Source organism: Aquarana catesbeiana, linkage group LG05, assembly GCF_042186555.1.
Source record: "Aquarana catesbeiana isolate 2022-GZ linkage group LG05, ASM4218655v1, whole genome shotgun sequence".
In the NCBI taxonomy this organism is placed as follows: domain Eukaryota; kingdom Metazoa; phylum Chordata; class Amphibia; order Anura; family Ranidae; genus Aquarana; species Aquarana catesbeiana.
The window spans coordinates 513,508,842-513,532,814 of NC_133328.1; the positions used below are offsets into that span (position 1 = coordinate 513,508,842).

A 23,973-nucleotide genomic window follows, 5' to 3' on the forward strand; every position below is an offset into this window, starting at 1 on the left:
GTGCTTTACCCCAAACACCCCTAAAATGTTTTGAAATGCGATGTGTGCTTTAAATTCAGAGTGCCAGAGGCTTTTTTTGGGGGGTCCCCAAATCATTTGGAACCCTCCCTCCCCCCAACTGCTAAGTCAGCTGATACCAATTCTCTATCTATCCTCAATCATCTATCTGCTGACTTTGCCAAACCCATACACACTATACCCACCTCTTTTGTGGTCAGATGTATGGATGAATTCCCCAAAGCATGTAGTGCAAGGGCCTGCCTGAATACTTTCAAATGGTACTGTTTAAAGTTTTGGTATCCTATTATTATCTTGATAGGTAATAGCAGAATGTCCAAATGTGCTAAAATGTGTACAGTGTGTATTTATATCTTTGTATTATGACACTTCTTACCTGTCCAGTGGGCTGTCAATAGTGTAACTAAGGAGGGGCTGGCCAAAGTAATACCCATTATTTAGGCATTCATCTCTCAATGAAGTGGAGAGGGTTACCTGTCCAAGAGTTCCCCCCCTATAATGTTAGAAATGGCCCATGAGAGGGGGGGGAGGGGGAATATGATAGGTGCACCTTATACTTTGGTCTTTAAAAATTCCCATAAATAAATGTTATCTTGATGTTGGCCAAGAATGTTTGTGTCTAATCTGTTTTCCATGTTTATGTGCAAAAAGACTAATTTTTTTTGTTTTTCTCCACAGTTTCCTTCCACGCCACAGGAATGGCAGACTGTGGCCTCCCACTTTGCCCAGTGATGGGACTTTCCTAACTGAGGAGGGGCAATTGATGGGAAACACATCCACATTATCCCACCACCCAACTCGGGGTCATACTATTATAATTATAAGGGTTTCAATAGTATTGTGATGTTGGCGGTGGTGTCGGCTACTTATGAATTTCTGTATGTGGACGTGGGAAAAAATGGCCGGATGTCCGATGGTGAAGTCATCACCCAGACAGAGTTCTACAGGTGTCTCCAGAATGGCAGCTTGGACTTGCCACCTCCAAAAGTCAATGTGGAATTACTCCTATTCGTCTTCGTTGCGGATGAAGCTTTTGCGCTGGGGGACCATCTTATGCGGCCATTTCCGATGAGGACCCTCACCCCGGACCAGAGGGTTTTTAATTACCGGCTGGCTAGAGCCAGAAGAGTGGTGGAGAACATGTTTGGAATCATGGCCAGCCGGTTCCGCCTATTTCTTACACCCATACATATGGTGGAGTACAAACTGAATCACATTATCCTGGCGTGCTGTGTTCTACACAACTTTTTATGGCAACATTCTGCCAACTATGCTGGCTCAGTTGGGCCTGAGGCCGGAATTCAAAATGAACCAACCCTGACGGTGCTTGAAAGTGGCCGTCCTGGCTTGCCCCCCCCTGAGTGCCCATGATGTCCGGCTAAGATACCTTGAATTCTTTGCGGGTAGGGGCTTTATCAATATGCCAGACAATGTGTAAAACCTTTTTCAAATAAAAAAAACAAAATAAGCAAATCTTTGGTGACATTTACTGCTTGTGTTTGTTTTAGCTGACCCTGACAGAAATATGGTGAGTCCTGAAAATGGCGTGATTGTGTAACCTTACAAAGCACTGTTGGGTGTTATTTACTAAAGGCAAAGACACTTTGCACTACAAGTGCAGTTGAAACTGCACTTGTAGTGCAAAGTGGATTTGCCCTTAGGAAATAACACCCATTGTCACAGAAAGCAGCAATTAGAGCACCCCAAAAGTGTTGCAGCGTTGAGACAATAATCCACACATTCTTGATTATCAATCTTTTTAATACCTGCATAATCACATGTGCATTTAGAGAAGGTTTTTAAAACAAACCAACATGTTTGTTGTATAACAATTTTTGGGGTCACATTAGAAAAAGTTGAAATGTCCATTTAAGATAAAACAGGCATGTTTAAAACCAACTAGAAAGACACAAATCTTGAACTTACAGAGTTCACATTTGGTAGAACTTGAAGGCAATATCAGACATGAGTATTTACAAACTGTGTTTGATATTGCGTTCAGATGGGGTGAAGTCACCCCAGGAAAAGCCAAATTTTGAAGATGCACACAAATAGCTGAATGTCAACATGTGCTAGCTGCCATTCTCTCAGCTACTTTATTATTGAGGAAGGGGTTGCACCCCCAAAACGCATCCATTGATCTCCTGTGATGGCAGATAGCACATGTTGACAAGCTGTGTGCATCTTCAAAATTTGGCTTTTCTCCAATTTGACAAAAAATGATAAAAAATTGTAGCACACCATAAAACAAAGGGATTTGGAGGGGTTTTAAATTCTTCCCAAAACATCAATGATGTTCTTATTTTTTTGAAGAACATCATTGATGTTTTTCTTGATGTTTTCCAAGTCCCTATTGCACCCCATGATCTCCCCAATCAGCATCTGTGCACTTTCCGAGGTGAAAGGATCTGGGTCCACAACATCACGATCACCTAAAAAGATAGAAACCAAAAAAAACCATCTATTATAAATATGCCGGCATCCATCTCTTACCTAAGCCTGTGGTCGCACACACTCACCTGTTGTGGTGCCAATTTCCACCACGTCTTCCTCCTCCTGCTCTGTTTGTTTTGGGTGCATTCCCCCTTCTTCCAGAGGTGGGGGTCTCTGGTCTCCTCGGATGAGGGGTGTCCTCCGAGTCTTTTCTCCCCTATGTAAAAAAAAATGGTATACTTAGCACACAGATATTTGAGGGAAGAACTAAAATATGAAACATTGCTTGGAAGTGGGGTACAATTTTCTGTTTTGGCAGAGTTCCAAGATGTAGAATTTTTAGTGTCCTTTGTCAAGCTTCAATACTTTACCTATTTTGTACAAGCTGCACAGATGGAGACACCCCTATAGTATACGCTGGAGCACCTGTGTGGGCCCCCTAATAAAAAGGGTGTTCTTGTGTCCCAGACTAGTGCTCCAGCGTACAGATGTGTAAACAGCTGCTGAGTGTCCTCTCCTTACACAGAATCTAGTTTGCATTTCATTCTAGTAACAAACACATCTACACAACCAAATTATTTTCAGACAAGTAGGCCCTGAAAAATGTGGGTAAATGCATATGGCCAAAACAATGGTGTTTTATAGGCCGAAAGAAAAATGTTTGATACGAACGAATAATGTGCCCATGAACATGAAAGTTGACATTTTAAACTGAATAACAGTTAAGAAAAGCACATGGAGCAGCACGAACGTAATAAACACAAAAAGACTAGGAACACAGCACAACAACTTACTTTTTTGCAGCACTCTCTGGATCTTTCTGTACTGCTCTCTTAATTTTAGGTTCGACCACCGCTTCCTGAGCTGATCTTTCGATCGACGTACCCCGAAATTCCGGTGCAGACTCCTGATCACTTTCGCTATGATCTTGGCCTTTCGGACATTGGGGTTGGGGTAAGGTCCATACTTTCCATCATAGTCGGCCCTCTTCAGTATGTCGACCATCTCCAACATCTCCCCAAATGACATATTTGATGCCTTAAATCGTCTCCTTCTGGATCGGGACGTTTCAGGCTCTGGGCTTTCCTCCTCCTCCTCCTCGTTGGTGTAAATATCAGACACCTGCTCTGACTCCGCCATGTGCTCTTCCCCACTGCGCCGAACGAGAAGGGGATCGGGGAATAGACTAGAAAGAACATCAGGGGCGGGCGGAGTTTCACGCATGCACAGTGTCTATAAAGCGTAACACACGTGCATAGTACGTACGCTCTGTGAGTGGAGGAAGGAGTAACGGAGGTGCCGATCGTGATAAGGAAGGTAAGATTTAACATTGGGCCTATACTGCTTCTAGATTGAGGCCTGTATTTGCACAAGTTTAGAAGACTTTAGGCTGACATTAGGGTTTGTCTTGTGTTGTGTCTTGCAGTGAAAATGGATATCTTGAAAGATAAGGACTTTATGGCAATCTTCATAGATATGTTCAGGAAGCTGCCCTGTCTGTGGCAGATAAACCACCCTGAATATAAGAACCAAACAAAGAGGAAGGCAGCGCTGGATCAATTGCTGGAATTTGTGAAGACGGTGATCCCCACGGCAGACATCACCTATTTGAAGATCCTAATTGGTGGCCTGAGGAGCACTTATCTAAGGGAGCAAAGCAAAAGAAGGTCCAGGATTCCCAGAGATCCGGAGCTGCAGATGACATTTATGTCCCCAGGCTGTGGTACTATGACAGGCTGCATTTTCTGGCAGGTCAGACTGAACCCAGGCCAGCACTCTCCAGTCTTCCTTCCACGCTTCCTTCCCCCCAGCTGAGGTTTCTGACACCCAACCTGGGCCTTCCAGGCAGCAACATGTGGAGGAGCCCAGCTTGAGCCAGGTATAGCATTCTTCTAAATATTTCTGGTTGTCCAATCAATGATGTTAAATAGATGTTAGTTTGGAGTACTAATTTATGATTGTGATTGATGATGCAAAAACTAAAACCATGTCCCTTTTTCATACACAGGGAAGTCTCAGCCAGGAGGTGGCCGGGCCAAGCAGGCTGCCCAATACCCAGGTCCCTCCCCTCCACCTTCAAAGAAAAAGTGGCAGGAAGATGAGTAACCTGGAGGAGGCTGCCATAGGCCTCTTTTGGAAGGCTACAGAGGCCCTGAGAAGCCCCCACAGTGTGGAGGAGGACTTTGCTGGCCTAACTGCCTGCAAAATGCTGCAGTGAGTCCTTAATTTTGGAAGCTCTCAATAAGGGGTTGAGGGGCCAAATAACATGTGCTACCCACATTTGTAACCTCACACATAGTCCTCCTCCTCCTCCAGGTCCTACTACTCCTCCTCCTCCTCCTCCTCCTACAAGTCCTACTACTCCTCCTCCTCCTCCTCCAGGTCTTACTCCTCCTCCTGCCACATCTCCAACACCAGAGCCACACCCGGGAAGGAAGCGTGGAAAGAAGACCAGAGAGTGATGACCCTGGGTCCAGTCTGGTCTGGCAAAAGATGCAGCCTCTTGTAGTACCACAGCCTGGGGACACAGATGTCATCTGCTGCTTTCATGATCTCTGGGACTTCTGGACCAGACTGCACTCCCTTAGATATGGACTCCTCAGGCCACCAATTTTGCATGAAAAAATTTGATGTCTGCCTTGGGGGTTAAAGGCTTCGCCAATTTCTGATGTTTATCCAGCTTTGCCTCCCTCTTTCTTTGGTTCTGAGCCCTTAATAAAGGATTTTTTGTTTAAATTATACTCGCCTATGTGTGTTTTCCTTAAAAAAGGACAGTTTGTTTGTGAGGAGGCAGGTACATTTCAAAAATACAATGTAAAATTTACAAGGGACACCAACACCAAGCAACCTTCTTGAGATTAAATAATACAAGATAATAATGGTGTTGTGGTAACTTGACACACAAAACATACACAAAAATATTATGGAGTAAAACTAAAAATAAAATAAAACAAAGAAATACAAACCCAAAAAAAAAAACAGCCTTTAAAAAAAAAATAAAATAAAATAAAACAACAAAAAAGAAATTTTGTCAGATGTGACAAATCAAAATATATTGAGGGAATCACAAAAATAATAAAGAAAGAAGTTTGTGAGAAGTCTGTGTGAATATGAGCAGCAAAACTACTTCATTCTTCTCACATTATAAAGAAGAAGAGAGTGCGCTGTATTAAACCATTTTTTACATTGCAGCGTGACGAAAGTGCTGTATCCATTGCGAACGCTAATTTTACCAGACCGAGCTGTTCTGTTTCGGAATTTCTTCTGAGCATGCGTGGCACTTTGTGCGTCGGAACTGGCCACACACAGTCGGAATTGACGCGATCGGATTTTGTTGTCGGAAAATTTTATAGCCTGCTCTCAAACTTTGTGTGTTGGAAAATCTGATGGAAAATGTCCGATGGAGCCCACACACAGTCGGAATGTCCGACAACACGCTCTGATCGCACATTTTCCGTCGGAAAATCCGACCGTGTGTACGGGGCATTAGCCTTTACAATAGGTTTCACTCTAAAATATATAGATATTTATATAGATATATATCTATATATATCTATATATGTAGCGATGTGGTTGCCGCTAGTAACAAACAATCCACCAATTCACCCCGCTGCCAGACTTCATGCATCACTTGCAGAGACAATGAACAGTCTTTTGCTGGTTTTGTTTTTGTTGTTTTATTGGGGGGTACAACTTGGATGGGAAAAGGGTATATGGGATGCTCATAGGATCTATCAATTGCCATCATATTTTAAAGAATATACACATTAGCACATATTGAGAGCCAGAAGGTTTGATGTGCATCTGTAAATATTATATTTTTCCTCCTGTATCTCCATGCAGACTGTTGCTCTTCCTTTGCTCTACTCCTGCAGACTATTTGCTTCCAAGGATTCCTCATTCAATACCGTGTAGAGAATGAGGACACCACTTCTGACCATGTAGAAATGATGTTCCCAGAAACTTCTTACTTCCTGCACAGAGCTTCTTATGTTCCCCTCCTGCACAAACTTATTCTGAACTGAAGCAATGTCACATCTTCTTCTATTAAGGCAAGAAGGACCCACTCTGAATAAGTTCCTTAGCAGGCTCTGGTTGCTCGCTGCCACTAGGCCTGAGGCTTGCAGTACCTCTCCCCGGAGGCCCAGTAGTTTAAAAGCATTGTCTTGGATGGTGGACTACTGTTCCCAGCCAGCCCAACTTGCAAATCCTGTGCCCTAAGGCCACATCGATTTGACACAGATCCCCACAGTCTCTTCCTCTGATCCAAGACTCCCCATCATTCACCGTGTAAATGATGAAGACTTTGCTAATGATCGTGTAGAAGCAAAGTTCCCTCACAGACTTCCTGGCACATCCAGCCCTCCACTGTGGTAACACTCACCGACCTTTCTCCGCCCTGAGTCCTTGATGAGGAACTTGACCGGACCATACGTTCTGACAGCTTCACCTGCCCCTTCTGCACCGACCGTGTGGTGACAAAGACAATGCCAATGACCGTGTAGAGGCAAAGTTCCCTCACAGATGCTCCCTGGGCCTCCTCCTGCGATCGGTGCACCCCCCAGATGGGGGTGCCCTCCTGCTGATGCCTAGTATTCCATTCCTCACTTCACTCAGCCGACTTCTCCCCCAGTGGCATGTTACCCTGCCACTCCAATTCTAGGCCCTGCCCCTCTTCATGAACATTCTCCCTGGAAGCAGGGGAGGCGCGTCAGAACTAGAGCACAGGTGGCCACACCCACTGCTACTCTGACAACTCCCAGCCCCCAGATCAAAACAGACAGGCCTAGCTTGCAGCATAGGCCTGGTAGAGGGTGCTACATGTATATACATTTTTTTAATAAAATGTATCCATTACTAAATTAATTGATTTTTAATCTTTATTTAATCAATTAGTTGTTTTTTAATGCAAAAATAGAGGTATCATTTTTATATTATTTATATTATTATGGTTGGATGTTAGACTTATCAAATGATATCTCAGTTCTATCACTAATTTGGATCCTATTTATTGTGAATTAATTGGTAAATCCCTATTTTTTAAATACATTTTTGGCATATATTATATTGTATTTATATATATTTCTCTATATAACAAGTTATATACAAGTACACTTATTCCTCCATATTCATATATATACACATTAAAATATAACCCAAATATTTAGGCCATATAGTTGGTGCTGATTAATACTAATTAAAACTAGTGATCAATTATTTATTTATTGATTTCATTAGTTTACATAAATCTTCTATTAACCAATTAATTTTAAAAGTATCACCACAATTTTTCCATAGATATACCATTGCCAGATAAGTCATGATTCTGCTGGTCGTCAGGTGTAAGTATCCTAGTCCAAAAGTAGCCTTTTATTAGCTAATCCAGTGTTTTAGCCAAGACATCGTAGCATTGTTATTGTCTTTATGTCATCATGGTTACCCGTTGCGTAAGCCTATTAGCATAGCGCGTGTGTGTATATAACAACCCCACTCAAAGATGGCCATCTGTAAAGCCTGAAGAAGGAGCACGCATGCTCCGAAAGCAAAGCACCGCCCGCTGACCTGATACCAGGAAATGACACCGTCTGTGTGCACCACCGATCATCGTTCCAACCATCCGGAAGCGATGTGAACCAACAGTGCGGCCAGAGGACGGCCAGATCGCGGACCCCCAACAAAGCCAGTGACGCAAGTGATCACCCGGAGTCAGAGCGGATAAACTACAAACCGTGCCTGAATATACTATTCGTTTGTGAGTGTATCCATATCTAATGTTTTACTATTAAAACTGTGTACCTGCTTCACTCAGAGGGCGCTGTTCTTTGTCTCTTCTAATGTATTATTTTGGCCTAGAGTTTAGCATTTTTATGGGCGTGATTTATATCACTATTTTTGTTTTATATACTGTGTCATTGTTTACTATATTTTATTATATGCGTCTTTATGCCTCAAAAATAAAAAGATTGATTTTAATTTGTGTGTATTTATTTCATTGAGGGGGTCACACCTTTAATGTCCTGCCATCCATTTTTTTTCTTGTTAATATGATTTAATAACATTTATCGAATATTTGTAATTTAAGCTTTCTCATGGTAATTGGTTAACTTGGTGAGTTTATTTTTCTGTAAATATTAAAAAATGTGGAACACTTTCGCATTAGTGAAATGCTGGAACCTTCTCTTTGGGGTAAAAATATTTCTTCCTCAAGCCTGACTGAGCAGCACCCACATAATAACGTGTCAGTGCCATTCAGTCAAGGTTTACTGTTAGCTCACAGGAAGTTTTTGAATGATGCTTACCATTATTCATCCCAAAAGACTGGCAAAGTCTTGTGCCTGAAAGCAATTACCGCAGGAGACATCTCCATATTGAAGGAATGTATTGCAGCAATAGCTGCCTTTTATTGTTATGCCCCGTACACACGGTCGGACATTGATCGGACATTCCGACAACAAAATCCATGGATTTTTTCTGACGGATGTTGGCTCAAACTTGTCTTGCATACACACGGTCACACAAAGTTGTTGGAAAATTGTTCTGAATGCGGTGATGTAATCACGTATGTCGAGACTATAAACGGGGAAGTAGCCAATAGCTTTCGTCTCCTAATTTATTCTGAGCATGCGTGGCACTTTGTGTGTCGGATTTGTATACAAAATTTTGTTTGTCGGAAAATTTTATATCCTGCTCTCAAACTTTGTGCGTCGGAAATTCCGATGGAAAATGTGTGATGGAGCCTACACACAGTTGGAATTTCCGACAACAAGGTCCTATCACACATTTTCTGTCGGAAAATCCGACTGTGTGTACAGGGCATTACTGTTCCTGGCATCCATAGAGTACAAGGATATTTCTGGAGAAAAGTATTTTGAGCAGAATATCTGGGTTTTCATAAAGCAGTACACATGTAGGTTATATAGAAAGTGAAAACATGTATATTCATTTTATGTTAAGAGATGTACTGACTCTTTCTAATGGTCTATTGGCTTTATATTTACTGAAGTGGGATTTGTCAAGGCATGCATTCTGTTGCCAAATGATATAGGCTAGCATAGAGGAATCTCCAATTTACAGCTGTGCCATTGCCTATGCACTTGGTTATTACGAAGATAAATGTGCAGGGTGATTCTAGTAAAAGAGCATTCTTCCATAATCATAGATGTAGGGAATGCATATAATTACAGTTATGAAGGGGACAGAACATGTGATTTATTTGCTTTGAATGGATTTGTCTTATGTCCATGGGTTGGTGCCAAATTTGGAACAAGATTAGGTGTGCTTACTTGTAAACAGAGATTTCAATGTATGCACTGTAATTTATACATCAGCAATACACAACAAAGGCACTAAAATACCCTGTAAAATATAAGGTTGTAAGTTACATTTGTTTGCATTGACAAATGCAAAACGATAACCAGGGGAAAAGAAATCCTAGCCATTCAAAACAGAGGCCAAGGATTACAATCAAGGTTTAATCCTCTGATATAATCTCTGTAATATCTAGAACATGCTTTCATCTCACTAATGCTGGCACAGAATGCTTTCATAGTAATAAATAAAATTGTCATAAGAATAACATCACAAGGCAGAAGAAAACAGCACAATATTTTTTTAAAGTTACCTCAGTGGTACAATAATTTTGCCATGGTTTTTGTGATACAGTAAGTGCAGAAAACAATGCTTCCGTTTAACATCCCTGAAGATCTTGTATCCAAGGTGCCTCTATATAGTCTGGTGCCATGAATCAGAATTTGATCGTCTTTAAGTTGACCTGTAATTTTAAAATAAGCATATGTGGTAGACACAGTAACTGTTTTCCAGGGACAAAGTTACTAAGGTATTGTTAAGGTTTAGAGTAGAACGTTAGCCAACATTTTTAAATAATATAGAATCAGACAGGTCCTTCAAACTAATTTGTTGTTGATATAGCTAAAAGATATAGTAAACTCAGATTGTAACATGAGTGGTCATCTTCAGACTAACCTAGACTTGTGCAGAAATGTTAGGATTGACATCTAGGTCTCCTGTTCTCAATACAAGTAAAATAAAGCTGCAGGGTCCACAGACAGCACGCTGTAGGGCCCATGGCTGGCTATTGATGGGGATAGCTATAGAGAACATTTACTTAATACTAAATACAGCTCATACCTACATCTGCAGTGTTGCTCATTCATTGGCCTAAATACTACAAAACATCCCTCACCTTGAGGGAACAGCAGTGGAGCTGCTCATGTCAGAAACAGGTAAATGGTTTCCTAGCAATAATGTCAATTGCTTTGTAAAGTCAACGTGACATCTGGAGTAGAGTAGGAGTCTAATTTGTCTGGATATAAACATTTGGACCAGACATACCCCAGTGCCTTGTTTGTAACATTCTGCATCTGAAATGTTAGAAAACCAACCCAGCTAAGTTGCAATACGTAGGCATAAAATGATTACATGTAACACTTTCAGTTACACTTTACTAGAATCTGTTACTGTTGAACTAAAGAAATTAATTTTCTTAAATGGATAAAATGTTATCTTGGAATGAAAGGAAGTTACAATTTTCATAATCACCCTAGTTACTTCATTTCCCAAAAGATATAATTTATTAAGAAATAGGATCAAAGCTAAATAATTTTAAAACATTTTCTGCAAATTTCCTGGCAGTGATTACAATAATGAAATTACTTTTGGTCATGATTTAATTCCTAACTGAAAATCAGTGCACTTCTATATTCTTGCTTACCAACAGATATGCAGCCTCAAATCATGCAGACACATTACACTTTGTTCCAGTTCCTGCACCTTTGTTTAATTTATCTGGTTTATTTAACTTTACAGGTTTGTGTTTGGGCATACTGCCTAGATTTGAAAGACAAGCCTCTGACTGCTCTTCATGTCCTGATCTACGTAATTGAAGTTTGTACTTATAAGGCACAGTCTAAAATGTGCAATAAACAACATTATTATGTGCAGGGGATACTGAAGCATTTTCTGACTAATTTGATAGTTGTTATTTAAATGTTATTTCAGCCAAGTGAATGTTGTAGGATTGTATTAAATATTAGTAACTGGGGACACAGATATTTGCAAAATAAATAAGTGGAAGGATATAGTATTAATATACCTTAACATTAGGAATGAGCTTTGGGTTCAGGTCGACCAAGGGTTTGAGGTGAACCCAACTTCTTTGTGGTTCTTGGACAAGCCTAACTAATGCATAATTTCACTACCTTCCCAACAGGGGCGGATCCAGAGTCTAGTCTCGGGAGGGGCACTGCCAGAAAATCTGTTTTCTTTGTGGGCAATTTATCGGGGAAACGGCTGGTATTTGCGCTTCAATCATCCCGGCACCAGTGTCAGGATGATTGAAGCGCATTATTTCTATAATTACATTGTAATATAAAATGAAATAGTTCAACTCACCATAATGCAGAATCAGTGGGAGCCCTGAGTGTGTCACTTGCCACATTACCTGCCACATGTTGTGGATTGTCACTTGCCTGCCACCAGATGCAGATTGCCACTTGCCACATCACCTGCCACACCTTGTGGATTGCCACTTGCCACGTCACCTGCCGCACCTTGCGGATTGCCACTTGCCACATCGCCTGCCACACCTTGTGGATTGTCACTTGCCTGCCACCAGATGCAGATTGCCACTTGCCACGTCACCTGCCACACCTTGCGGATTGCCACTTGCCACGTCACCTGCCACACCTTGCGGATTGCCACTTTCCTGCTAAGGTGGTGTTTTGGTTGTCTCTTGCTGTGTCCCAGACTCCCAGAGTCAGGCAGCAGAGAGATAATGTAATCTCCCTGCTGCCTGCCCAGTCACTGGAACCAACACTAACTCTGCTATCCTTGGTGCTGCTGCTGGGGGTTTTCCGTCGTGCCCTCAACCATTCCTTCTCCTCCTCACCTCATCAAATATAAAAATAGTGTAGCGCTAAGTGTCAAATTAGGAAATTTTAAAGGGGAGCCATCTTACAATGGCCAGAAATTAAACCAAAACAGAAAATACTTCAAAAAATTCAGTAGAAAGTGACTCAATGAAAAAATTAATAAATATTGCAAAGTGACATGTAATACATAATAGCAAATACACCAGTGAGAGGTGAAAATGAAACCAAAGTATATATAAATAATTAATCAACTGTGAATAGAGTCCATATATATTCTAAAAAATATATTCCTGATAAAAGTCCAAAACCACCACCAACAGTCTCTGAGGATTAGCTGATGAAGACAACACCGGAGTATCACTGGTGGGTAAGGACGGTAAAAACCCCAAATCGATTGTGACGTCTAAGTGTGTATCAAAACCATCACCATAGCATCTGAAGAGGCTTACCGGAAGCAGGGGACTTGAACAGACATACGTCTTTACAAGTCAAAAGAGCTTGTTTAGCCACCGAGGCTGGCAGGATAGGACATCAGGTATCTACAGCTTCAAATGGGGAAGGAGGGGGGATCTACCAACAGCTTCACCCAATACTTTTGACAAGACCGTGTATATGTAAAGCGTTGCGTATATTGACAGCACTATATAAGTATCTGGATCTCAGTCTCTGTGACAGCTGGTTGCTCAGCCTAAGGCTTCCTGCACACTAATGAGTCATTAGTGTGCAGGAAGCCTTAGGCTGAGCAACCAGCTGTCACAGAGACTGAGATCCAGATACTTATATAGTGCTGTCAATATACGCAACGCTTTACATATACACGGTCTTGTCAAAAGTATTGGGTGAAGCTGTTGGTAGATCCCCCCTCCTTCCCCATTTGAAGCTGTAGATACCTGATGTCCTATCCTGCCAGCCTCGGTGGCTAAACAAGCTCTTTTGACTTGTAAAGACGTATGTCTGTTCAAGTCCCCTGCTTCCGGTAAGCCTCTTCAGATGCTATGGTGATGGTTTTGATACACACTTAGACGTCACAATCGATTTGGGGTTTTTACCGTCCTTACCCACCAGTGATACTCCGGTGTTGTCTTCATCAGCTAATCCTCAGAGACTGTTGGTGGTGGTTTTGGACTTTTATCAGGAATATATTTTTTAGAATATATATGGACTCTATTCACAGTTGATTAATTATTTATATATACTTTGGTTTCATTTTCACCTCTCACTGGTGTATTTGCTATTATGTATTACATGTCACTTTGCAATATTTATTAATTTTTTCATTGAGTCACTTTCTACTGAATTTTTTGAAGTATTTTCTGTTTTGGTTTAATTTCTGGCCATTGTAAGATGGCTCCCCTTTAAAATTTCCTACTTTGACACTTAGCGCTACACTATTTTTATATTTGTTGATTTTCTACTTCTTTGTCTTAGAGGTGTGTTAGCTGCTTATTGTGTTATAATTTTTCAACATCATCGGAGCAGCGCTGTACCCATTTCTCATCTACCTCTCCTCCTCACCTCATGCCACATTCCCCGCTCCTCAGTGGAGAAGATTATGCCGCGCAAGAGGGACGCTGTTACCCTACCCTACGTGGATTCGTTCTGGCCAGTCATTGGCCGTAATCCATAATGGAGGCGCCTGTCACTCGCCTCCCCAGGCCAAGAAGCAATTGCTGTGCCGGCGCCGTGCTCCTGCAGGCCGGCCGCGGCACCGGAAGTTACATGGTTGCGGGAGGCGGCCGCGGGAGGACGGGTGAAGGTTTTTTCGTGCGGGGGTGGCTTTTTGCCGCCCCCCCATGGCGCCCATGGCTGCCATACTCCAGATACGCCACTCCTGACGTGACTCTCTGACGTCACTCGTTGCTAGATGCCGGGCAGCCCCGGCGTTAGCAACGAGTGCAGGGAAGAGGCTCCACCCACCCCTCCTCCTAGTATCCTGGTCAGAGTCAGTGCGGCCGTAACTACATTAGACGAGTCTCTCTCTCGGCGCCGCTGATCGACTGATGTGAGAGAGAGACTCGGGCTGCGGGCAGAGACACAATGACATGTGAGATTGTCAGTGCGACTATTTCGGGGGGGGGGGCAATTGCCCTGTTGCCCCCCCTGGATCCTCCCCTGCTTCCCAACAAGGTACCAATAATGCACTTCCTGGTCTTAGAACTTTGATAGGTTGGTTTAAAGGACCAATTAGGGAGCATTCCATATCAACATAAAACAGCTGGTTCCCGGCAGCCATATTGACAATGCACTTAGCTGTGATAGGGAAAGCATACAAAGTGCTGCTGCTGATAGATTTCATAGGGACAGATTAGTGGGGAGGGCTTGTACGAACCGGTCCCTTAAAGTAGATGTAAACCTTTACTAAATGAAAACCTTTAGGTTGAAAAATGCTGTGTATCTTGGGAAATTTGAAGGGGAGGGGTTCTTTATATCTTAAAGTTGCTGGTGTCCTGCAGCTTCTTTATAGCCTGTGCCTGTCTATATGCACTGCACTAGGGTCATAGAAGGTTGAATATTCCAAATTTTTGCTGGCTGCAATTGATGTTATTTTACAGCCTGTCCCTGTCTGCATGCACTAAAGTCATAGCAGGCTGCATGTGCTTTTTTACGAGGCATATCTATTTAGTTTTGCTGTCTGTAATTGATTTTTTCACAGCCTCTTTACAGCCTGTTCTTGTCCCCTGGCACATGTACTGCAGTTATAACCAGATGGATGCATTTTTTTTACAGGGCATATTTCAAATTTCTTCTCTGGATGCAGTTGATTTATTTCATAGCACAAACTAGTGCACAAACAAGGTCCATAAAGATATGGATGAGTGTGTTTGGGGTGGAGGAACTGACTTCAACCCGATAGAACACCTTTGGGATGAATTAGAGCAGAGACTGCGAGCCAGGTCTTCTCGTCCAACATCAGTGCCTGACCTCACAAATGCACTTCTGGAAGAATGGATAAACATTCCCATAGACACACTCCTAAACCTTATGAACAGCCTTCACAGAAGAGTTGAAGCTGTTATAACTGCAAAGGGTGGGCCAACTCAATATTGAACCCTACAGACTAAGACTGGGATGCCATTAAAGTTCATGTGCGTGTAAAGGCAAGAGTCCCCATACTTTTGCCAATATAGTGTATGAATAGCTGCTGGTGGGGTGGAAAAAACTAAAATAGTGGAAAAATTAGTGTAGCACTACAAATTTATGGTACCAATACCAATATGTGTACTCAGAACACAATATGAATATTGAGTGACTGTACAGTGTGACAAAACAATGATAGAGGTATGTGCATAGCACAATAAGTGCAAGAATCCAATAGTAAGTGAAACTACAATAGGTATTGCAAAATAAAGTCCACAAAGATAGGAAGTAGACAGGATGAACTTCTTCCTGTTAAGGTGACACCAAAACAGGAGAAGAGAAAAACAGGTTGTCTGTAGTCACTCTAAACAACTCTTCAGGGATAAGTGAATGGATACTCTTACCAGCTGAGATGGACACACATGTCTTACGACAGTTGGTCATAAAAGCTTGATATCCTGAAGGATCTGAATCAGGTGCTGTGCACGGAGGATGGTCAGATGGATCAGGTGCAGGGTCCCCGATTCTCTGTCGATGAACTCCACAGACACTGAATGATCAGGCTGGATGTACCTCATTGGAGCTTACGAAGAGCTGTTCCAGACAAAACATATGAAAAAAGAAGGAGGGCTCCAGATGCAGGTCAAACCGATAGGTTTATTGGAATATGTCATACAAAAATGACAAATATAAAAGTGATCACAAAATGTAAAAAATGGGCTAGCATTTAATGCACCCCACATTGCTTTTTATACACATTTTTTACATTTTGTGATCACTTTTATATTAGTCATTTTTGTATGACATATTCCAATAAACCTGTCGGTTTGACCTGCACAATCTGGAGCCCTCCTTCTTTTTTCATATGTTTTGTCCGTTGGAGCTTACGAAGAGCTGTTTCAAGGTACATCCAGCCTGATCATACAGTGTCTGTGGAGTTCGTCGACAGAGAATTGGAGACCCTGCACCTGATCCATCCGACCTTCCTCCGTGCACAGCACCTGATTCAGATCCTTCAGGATCACAAGCTTTTCCGACCCACTGTCGTAAGACATGTGTGTCCATCTCAGCTGGTAAGAGTATCCATTCACTTATCCCTGAAGAGTTGTTTAGAGTGACTACAGACAACCTGTTTTTCTCTTCTCCTGTTTTGGTGTCACCTTAACAGGAAGAAGTTCATCCTGTCTACTTCCTATCTTTGTGGACTTTATTTTGCAATACCTATTGTAGTTTCACTTACTATTGGATTCTTGCACTTATTGTGCTATGCACATACCTCTATCATTGTTTTGTCACACTGTACAGTCACTTAATATTCATATTGTGTTCTGAGTACACGTATTGGTATTGGTACCATATATTTGTAGTGCTACACTTATTTTTCCACCATTCTTGTTTGACTTTGTTTGTTAGAGTGCTAGCAGCTTTTTGCACAGTTTAATTTTGATTTTAGCGCAGTTTTTTCCCCCATCTTAAAAAACTAAATTACAAAACTTTACAAAACAAAAATTACTTATGAGTGGACCAAATTTCTATAAAATATGTACATTATTGTAAGTGTTTAATTAGCAAATATTAATGCAAATACAAAAACAGCTCTGTTTAATATCTTTTGATTACTGTACCATGACTTTGAGAGAAGACCAAATAAACCAAATCAGGTGCATATTTAATTGACATATTCATTGATAGTAGCCAAACCCAATGCATATTTCATCATCATAACAGATCCATTTTACTTTAAACATCTGTTAAATTGCCTTTAAATTTTTTGAGATATCAACCATATTGACATCATATCGACAACACACTTCTTCCTTTGAATCTCTAGACAAATTCTCAGAAAATCCAGTGTATTATCTCTGCAATAGCAGCTGAAGGTTCTCACTGGTTCTTCCTGAAATGTCCCAAGGAGCCTGGCCGTAATCATAAGTCATGTGTAGGGGTGGCTCAGCAAGTTGTGTTCTCCCTGCTGTTAAAGTCATGTCTTGTATACCAGAAAAGAGTAATACAAATTGAAAACTCATTCATCCTTGCAGCTTTCTGATGATAACATCTTTTTACAGGACTCAAAAAGTAAACAGCAAGTGATTTTATCAAGCTTATTTTTAGCCAGATTTGCTTCCAACATTGCAAGCGCTGCTCTTAAAGGCAATGGTCTGTTACTTACAGTATCAACATATTTTATAATACCAATAAAACATTTAATAAACAACAGCATTGATGGAATCCTAAAGTGTAATGTCACTTTTGCAACAGTGCAAAGAAAACTCCCATACATGCCATATTTGACTTTATGCCAGTTTTAAAAGTCAGATCTTGATGCAGGCAAAGTAGGGATAATAATTTTCAATCAGTAAATGACAAAAAGGCTAATTATTATGTTGTATTATTATTTTTTTAAACAAAAGTGGAGTTACATTTCAACTGGCAAAAATGCTTAAAGATTAAAAGGGTTCTAAAGGTTAATGTTTTTATCTTAAAGTGATACTGAAGTCTCAGTTTTTTTTCTTTAAAAATAACAAACATGTTATACTTATTCGCTCTGTGTAGTGGTTTTGCATAGAGCAGCACAGATCCCCCTCTTCTCGGGTCGCCTCCCCTCTTTTGGTGCGCCTCCCCTCCCCCCTGCCGAGTGCACCTACAGCAAGCAGCTTGCTATGTGGGCACCCGAGCCGCTGCTCTGTATGTCCATTCAGACATGGAGCTGTGTTTTGGCCCTGCCCCTCTCTCTCCTCATTGGCTAACTGACTTTGATGTACAGCAGCTGAAGCCAATGGTACCATGCTGCCATCTCAGCAAATGAGGAGGGAGAGTCCTGGGCAGCCGAGACAATCCTGCAACATCACTGAATCGAGATGGGATCAGGTAAGTATTGGGGGGGGGGGGGGGTGAAGGGGGCTGCTGCACACAGAAGGTTTTTTATCTTAATGCATAGAATGCAACATTCTGACTTTACAACCACTTGAATGCATTCTCTGCATTAAAATGATTGTAAACGATCACCTTGTAAAACAACCCATTCAGTTTAAAATAGAATTGAAAGGTAAAACTTTTGTGTATAGATATAAAAAAAAAAACATTATAAAGACCCTTTTCCCTTTTTTATAAGTGATCACATTCCTTCTGTTCTCAGCTACATAAGGGATAGCTGGAGGAGAAGCAGCAGCACTGTGAGCTTCCCAGTGAATGGCTTAGCCATGCTGTGTTTGTCAATAGATGCACACAGCTTGGTTCGGGATTGGGGAGCAGACACAGAAGAGGAGGAGCCAGGATCGGCCCAGAAGAGGGGGTTTGGGTCTGCTCTGTGTAATACCATTAGTAGGTGAGTATAACATGTTAATTACTTTACATTAAAAAATGTGCCTTTACAAACATTATAAGCTCTATGAACTTCTGTCAGCCAAGCATGTACAATCAAAAATGCCGTTTTTTTCATTGTCCTTGCACCTGACTGGTTATTCTCTGCAAAGTGAATTTTCACCACTTCTTAGGAACAAGGCTATTTTGCGTTTCTATATTATTTTGCCATGCATTAAGTTTGCAAATTTTGCTCCAGATAAAAAAATGCTTTGTTTGTATTTAGTAAATAGGCAAACATACAATGCATGTTTTCTAATCAGCAGTTCTCAACAGGCATGTTCAGATAAGTGAAAAGAATAAAAATCAGTCCTCAAGTGTTGCAGGGAAGAAACTTGGAAAAGGAAGGCTTGCTGACTAATTAAATCCACGTAGTGCCCAGAATCCACTCACTGCCTTGCAGGTCTCCTTAGATTGGGATGATCTTTTATTCTAAACAAAAACAACAAGAAGGGTGCACCGGTTTAGTGCATTACCACAAAACACCATTTATAATCAAAGTGGATAAAAATATTCATAGAGGTTGTGAATACACAACAAGCATGTAGTAGTCCTGTTACAGGGTCTCTTGGTACCTTGAGGGCCTAGACACTAAAACAAAAGACCTACAGTATATAACATTCAACGACACAATGCAAGCTCTAACGCGTTTTGAGATATATACACTCTTCCTCAGAGCTATTTTCAACATGCAGGGTGTATTGCCCCAAAGATGCGACTTAAGGGGTTTTCCTGCTTATCAAATGAAACCATAGATTTGAAGTTTGTCCTAAAAACTGTAGAAGTTATTTTGGTGCATTTATGCAGTGGTTACAGGTATTAAACATGCAGACTTTATGGAGTCTGAGATAAACTCATACGATCATAGAGGTTCTTAGTATATATTTGTTATATTAAAGGGGTTGTAAACCCTCATGTTTTTTCACCTTAATGCATCCTCCGCCGTATCCTACATTCGGGGTCTGTGGACGCCGAATGCTGGACTCGGAAGCGCGCCCGCAAGGTAATCCCCTGGGAGAGCACTTCTGCTAGGGGGTTCAATGATGCGGGGAGGAGTCACCAGCGCCGCCGGGGGACCCCAGAAGTTGAGGATCGGGGCCACTCTGCAAAACTAACTGCACAGTGGAGGTAAGTATGACACGTTTGTTATTTTAAAAAAATAAAAAACTAAGCCTTACAATCACTGTAACCACATGCCGACCGGGCCATAGCCAAAAGACGGCTGCAGCGTGGTCGGCTTATTCTGGGAGGGCGTCCATGGAAGTAACCAGGACCGCCAGGTCGGGAGGACCTGATGCATCATGGATCACGGTAAATGGGCGCTGACAGTGGCCGTTTACCACGTGATCGATCCGTCAAATGACGGAGTGATCACTTGTAAACAAACCGGTGTCACGTCCGGTTCATCTTTCCCCTCCCCGTACCTAGTGGTACAGTGCAAGGGGAGAGGGGGGAGATCGGGTGCAGCAGCGCTGTGGGCTGGATCTGTAGTGCCCACATCGCTTATCTGTGCCCATTCCAGCACTTATCCATCCATCCATACTCAGAAATACTCATCCATCCATCCATGCTCAGAAATACTCATCCATCCATCCATGCTCAGAAATACTCATCCATCCATCCATGCTCAGAAATACTCATCCATCCATCCATGCTCAGTAATACTCATCCATCCATCCATACTCAGCAATACTCATCCATCCATCCATACTCAGGAATACTCATTCATGCATCCATACTCAGCAATACTCATCCATGCTCAGCAATACTCATCCATCCATCCATACTCAGCAATACTCATCCATCCATTCTCATTGCTCAGCAATACTCATCCATACTCAGCAATAATCATCCATCCATCCATATTCAGCAATACTCATCCATGCTCAGCAATACTCATCCATCCATCCATGCATCCATCCATACTCAGCAATACTCATCCATCCATCCATACTCAGCCATACCCACCCAGCCATACTCAGCCATACCCAGCCATCCCATCCATACCCAGCCATCCCATCCATACTCAGCCATACCCAGCCATCCCATTCATACCCAGCCATCCCATACATACTCAGCCATACCCAGCCATCCCATCCATACCTAGCCATCCCATCCATACTCAGCCATACCCATCCATCCCATCCATGCCCAGCCATACGCAGCCATACCCAGCCATCCCATCCACACTCAGCCATACCCAGCCATACCCACTCAGCCATACTCAGCTATCCTATCCATACTCAGCCATACCCAGCCATCCACATTCATGGCTCAACCATGCTTAGCCATCCCCATCCACGGTTTATCCATGCCACATCAGTTCATATCCACTATAGAGCCACTACAGTGCCTCAAATTGTAATAGGCAGTAAAATTAGATTTGAAATGTATGCCCCTAGAACACCTGATGGTGTTCCCTGCATGTTGGGCCTCTGTATGTGGCCAGACTGTGTAAAAGTCTCACACATGTGGTATCGCTATACTCAGGAGGAGTAGCAGACAATGTTTTAGGGTGTAATTTTTGGTATGTACATGCTTTGTGTTAGAAATATAGTATAAATGGACAACTTGTGTAAAAAAAAATGCGTTTTCATTTTCTTTCCACATTTTCCAAAAACTTGTAGAAAAAAATGACATGTTCAAAAGACTCGATATGCCTCATAGATTATATGTTGGGGTGTTTTCTTTCCAAAATGGGGTCATTTTTTGGGCATTTCCATTGTCCTGGTGCTCCAAGGCCTTCAAAAGTGTAAGAGGTAGTCAAGAAATTAGATGTGTAATTTATGCTCCTAGAACGTCTGAAGGTGCTCCCTGCATGTTGGGCCTCTGTATGTGGCCACGCTGTGTAAAAGTCTCACACATGTGGTATCGCCATACTTAGAAGGAGTAGTAGAATGTATTTTGGGGTGTAATTTGTGATATGCATATGCTGTGTGTGAGAAATAACCTGATAATATGACACTTTTGTGAAAAAAAAAAAAAACAAACAAAAAAAACCTTGATTTTGCAAAGAATTGTGGGAAAAAATTACAACTTCAAAAAAACTCACCATAACTCTTTCTAAATACCTTGGAATGTCTACTTTCCAAAAAATGGGTCATTTGGGGGTATTTGTAATGTCCTGGCTTGCTAGGGTCTCAAGAAATGAGCTAGGCCGTCAATACTTCAGGTGTGATCAATTTTTAGTGATTGGCACCATTGCTTGTGGACTCTATAACTTTCACACAGACCAAATAATGTACACTGATTTGGATTATTTTTACCAAAGATATGTAGCAGTATAAAATTTGGCCAAAATTTATGAAGAAAAAATTTTTTTTTGCAAAATTTTATAACAGAAACAAAGAAAAATGTATTTTTTTTACAGAATTTTCGGTCTTTTTTCATTTATAGCGCAAGAAATAAAAAACCCAGTGGTGATTAAATGCCATCAAAAGAAAGCTCTATTTGTGTGAAAAAAAGACAAACATTTCATATGGGTACAGTGTTGCATGACTGAATAGTGCCCAGTTGTCAAGTGATTAAAGGGTACACATGTTGAGAAACCATTCTCCGATTTTGCTGTATGTGGTTCAGAGACTTCTAGTCTTACAATCCTTGGGAGTTCATGTGTTGCAATATCTAGCTTGTTTTATGCTGCCCCTTTACATATTGCATCATTAAAAAATCATATTCAATAAAATGATACATTATTGGACTCTATGAATTCAGCATTTGGAGAGTACTCAAAGCATATATTTAACCTTTGTAATTCAAAAATTTAGCAGTACAACGACTGCAGTTACTGTATTGCGTTCCTTTAAACCCCACATTTATGGCATTTGCAGCATTTTCTTTAGGACTTTGAGACTAAAAATAAATGTGGTACTTTACACAGACTGTAGGTTTGTATTGTCATATAAATATGAAATAGTGCATATGAATATATCAATAGGTTGACATAACCCATTTATTTACACTAAATTACCAGAAGTATTGGGACACCTGCCTTTACATGCATATGAACTTTAATGGCACCCCAGTCTTGGTCTGTAGGGTTCTATATTGAGTTGGCTCACCCTTTGCAGCTATAACAGCTTCAACTCTTCTGGGAAGGCTGTCCACAAGGTTTAGGAGTGTGCCTATTGGAATGTTTGACCATTCTACCAGAAACATATCTGTGAGGTCAGGCACTGATGTTGGATGAGAAGGCCTGGCTCGCAGTCTCCACACTAATGTGAAGGCCAGTCACGTTCCTCTACCCCAAACTAATTTTCCCATGTCCTTATGGACCTTGCTTTGTGCACTGGTCCAAATCATTTGGTGGAGGGGGATTATGGTGCAGGGTTGTTTTTCAGGGGTTGGGATTGACCCCTTAGTTCCAGTGAAGGGAACTCTTAAGATGTCAGCATACCAAGACAATTTGGACAATTTGATGCTCCCAACGTTATGGGAACAGTTTGGGGAATGACCCCTTCCTGTTCCAACATGACTGTACACCAGTGCACAAAGCAAGGTCCATAAAGACATGGACTTAGCAAGGGCGGTGGAAAATAAACTTCAAGTGCAAAAATTCACATTATAATAGTAACTAAAACATATAAAATTAAGTGTAACAATCTAAAAAATAAAAATTCCAAAGTGCTATAATGGTGTCAACCTACCAACTAAAAAGTTGTTGCACTTGAAGTTATTTTGTATTGCAATTATTTGTAGAGGGGTTTCCACAATCCTTGCTAAGTTTAAAAAAAATATGTCTTATTCTCATTTTGGTGTGTATTACATGTGAAATCACATATCACTGGAATTATTGCACTTGAAGTTAATCTGTATGGCAAATATCTATAGTTTGATGTGTATTATATGTGATGTTACATATCACAGAAATCGATATTGTGGTAATATTGACGTTTATTGAGATTTCCATACATTAGAGGGTTCCACCATTATTATTAAGTTATTGATTAGTAAGTTAGCGCTGCACTTTTTCTTTTTTTTTTTTTTTTGTGGTGTGGGAAGACACTTTTTTATTTTACCTCCAGTAGTTTATTGTAAATAGTAGTGTGGTGATTACCTATTATACTAAAGATCGGCATGTGGCATTAATAAACAGATGGATTTCAGTTGAATTTCACACAAAGAAAGCAATACAAAGAGAACAGGATACATTTTAATACAAGCATATATAGTACAGAATTCACATATCAGGAAT

The 23,973-nt window shown here is 41.2% G+C and overlaps 1 long non-coding RNA gene across 1 annotated transcript; it reads right to left on the reverse strand.

Annotated features, from left to right (window-relative positions):
* Nucleotides 1-2,001: 2,001 nt before the first annotated feature.
* Nucleotides 2,002-11,265, reverse strand: LOC141146013 (uncharacterized). The gene is made up of 4 exons (XR_012244713.1): nucleotides 11,183-11,265; nucleotides 10,073-10,222; nucleotides 2,538-2,668; nucleotides 2,002-2,450 (listed from the first exon to the last, which is right to left on the reverse strand). It is a non-coding gene; the product is annotated as an uncharacterized lncRNA (long non-coding RNA).
* Between the last annotated feature and the right edge of the window lie 12,708 nt (nucleotides 11,266-23,973).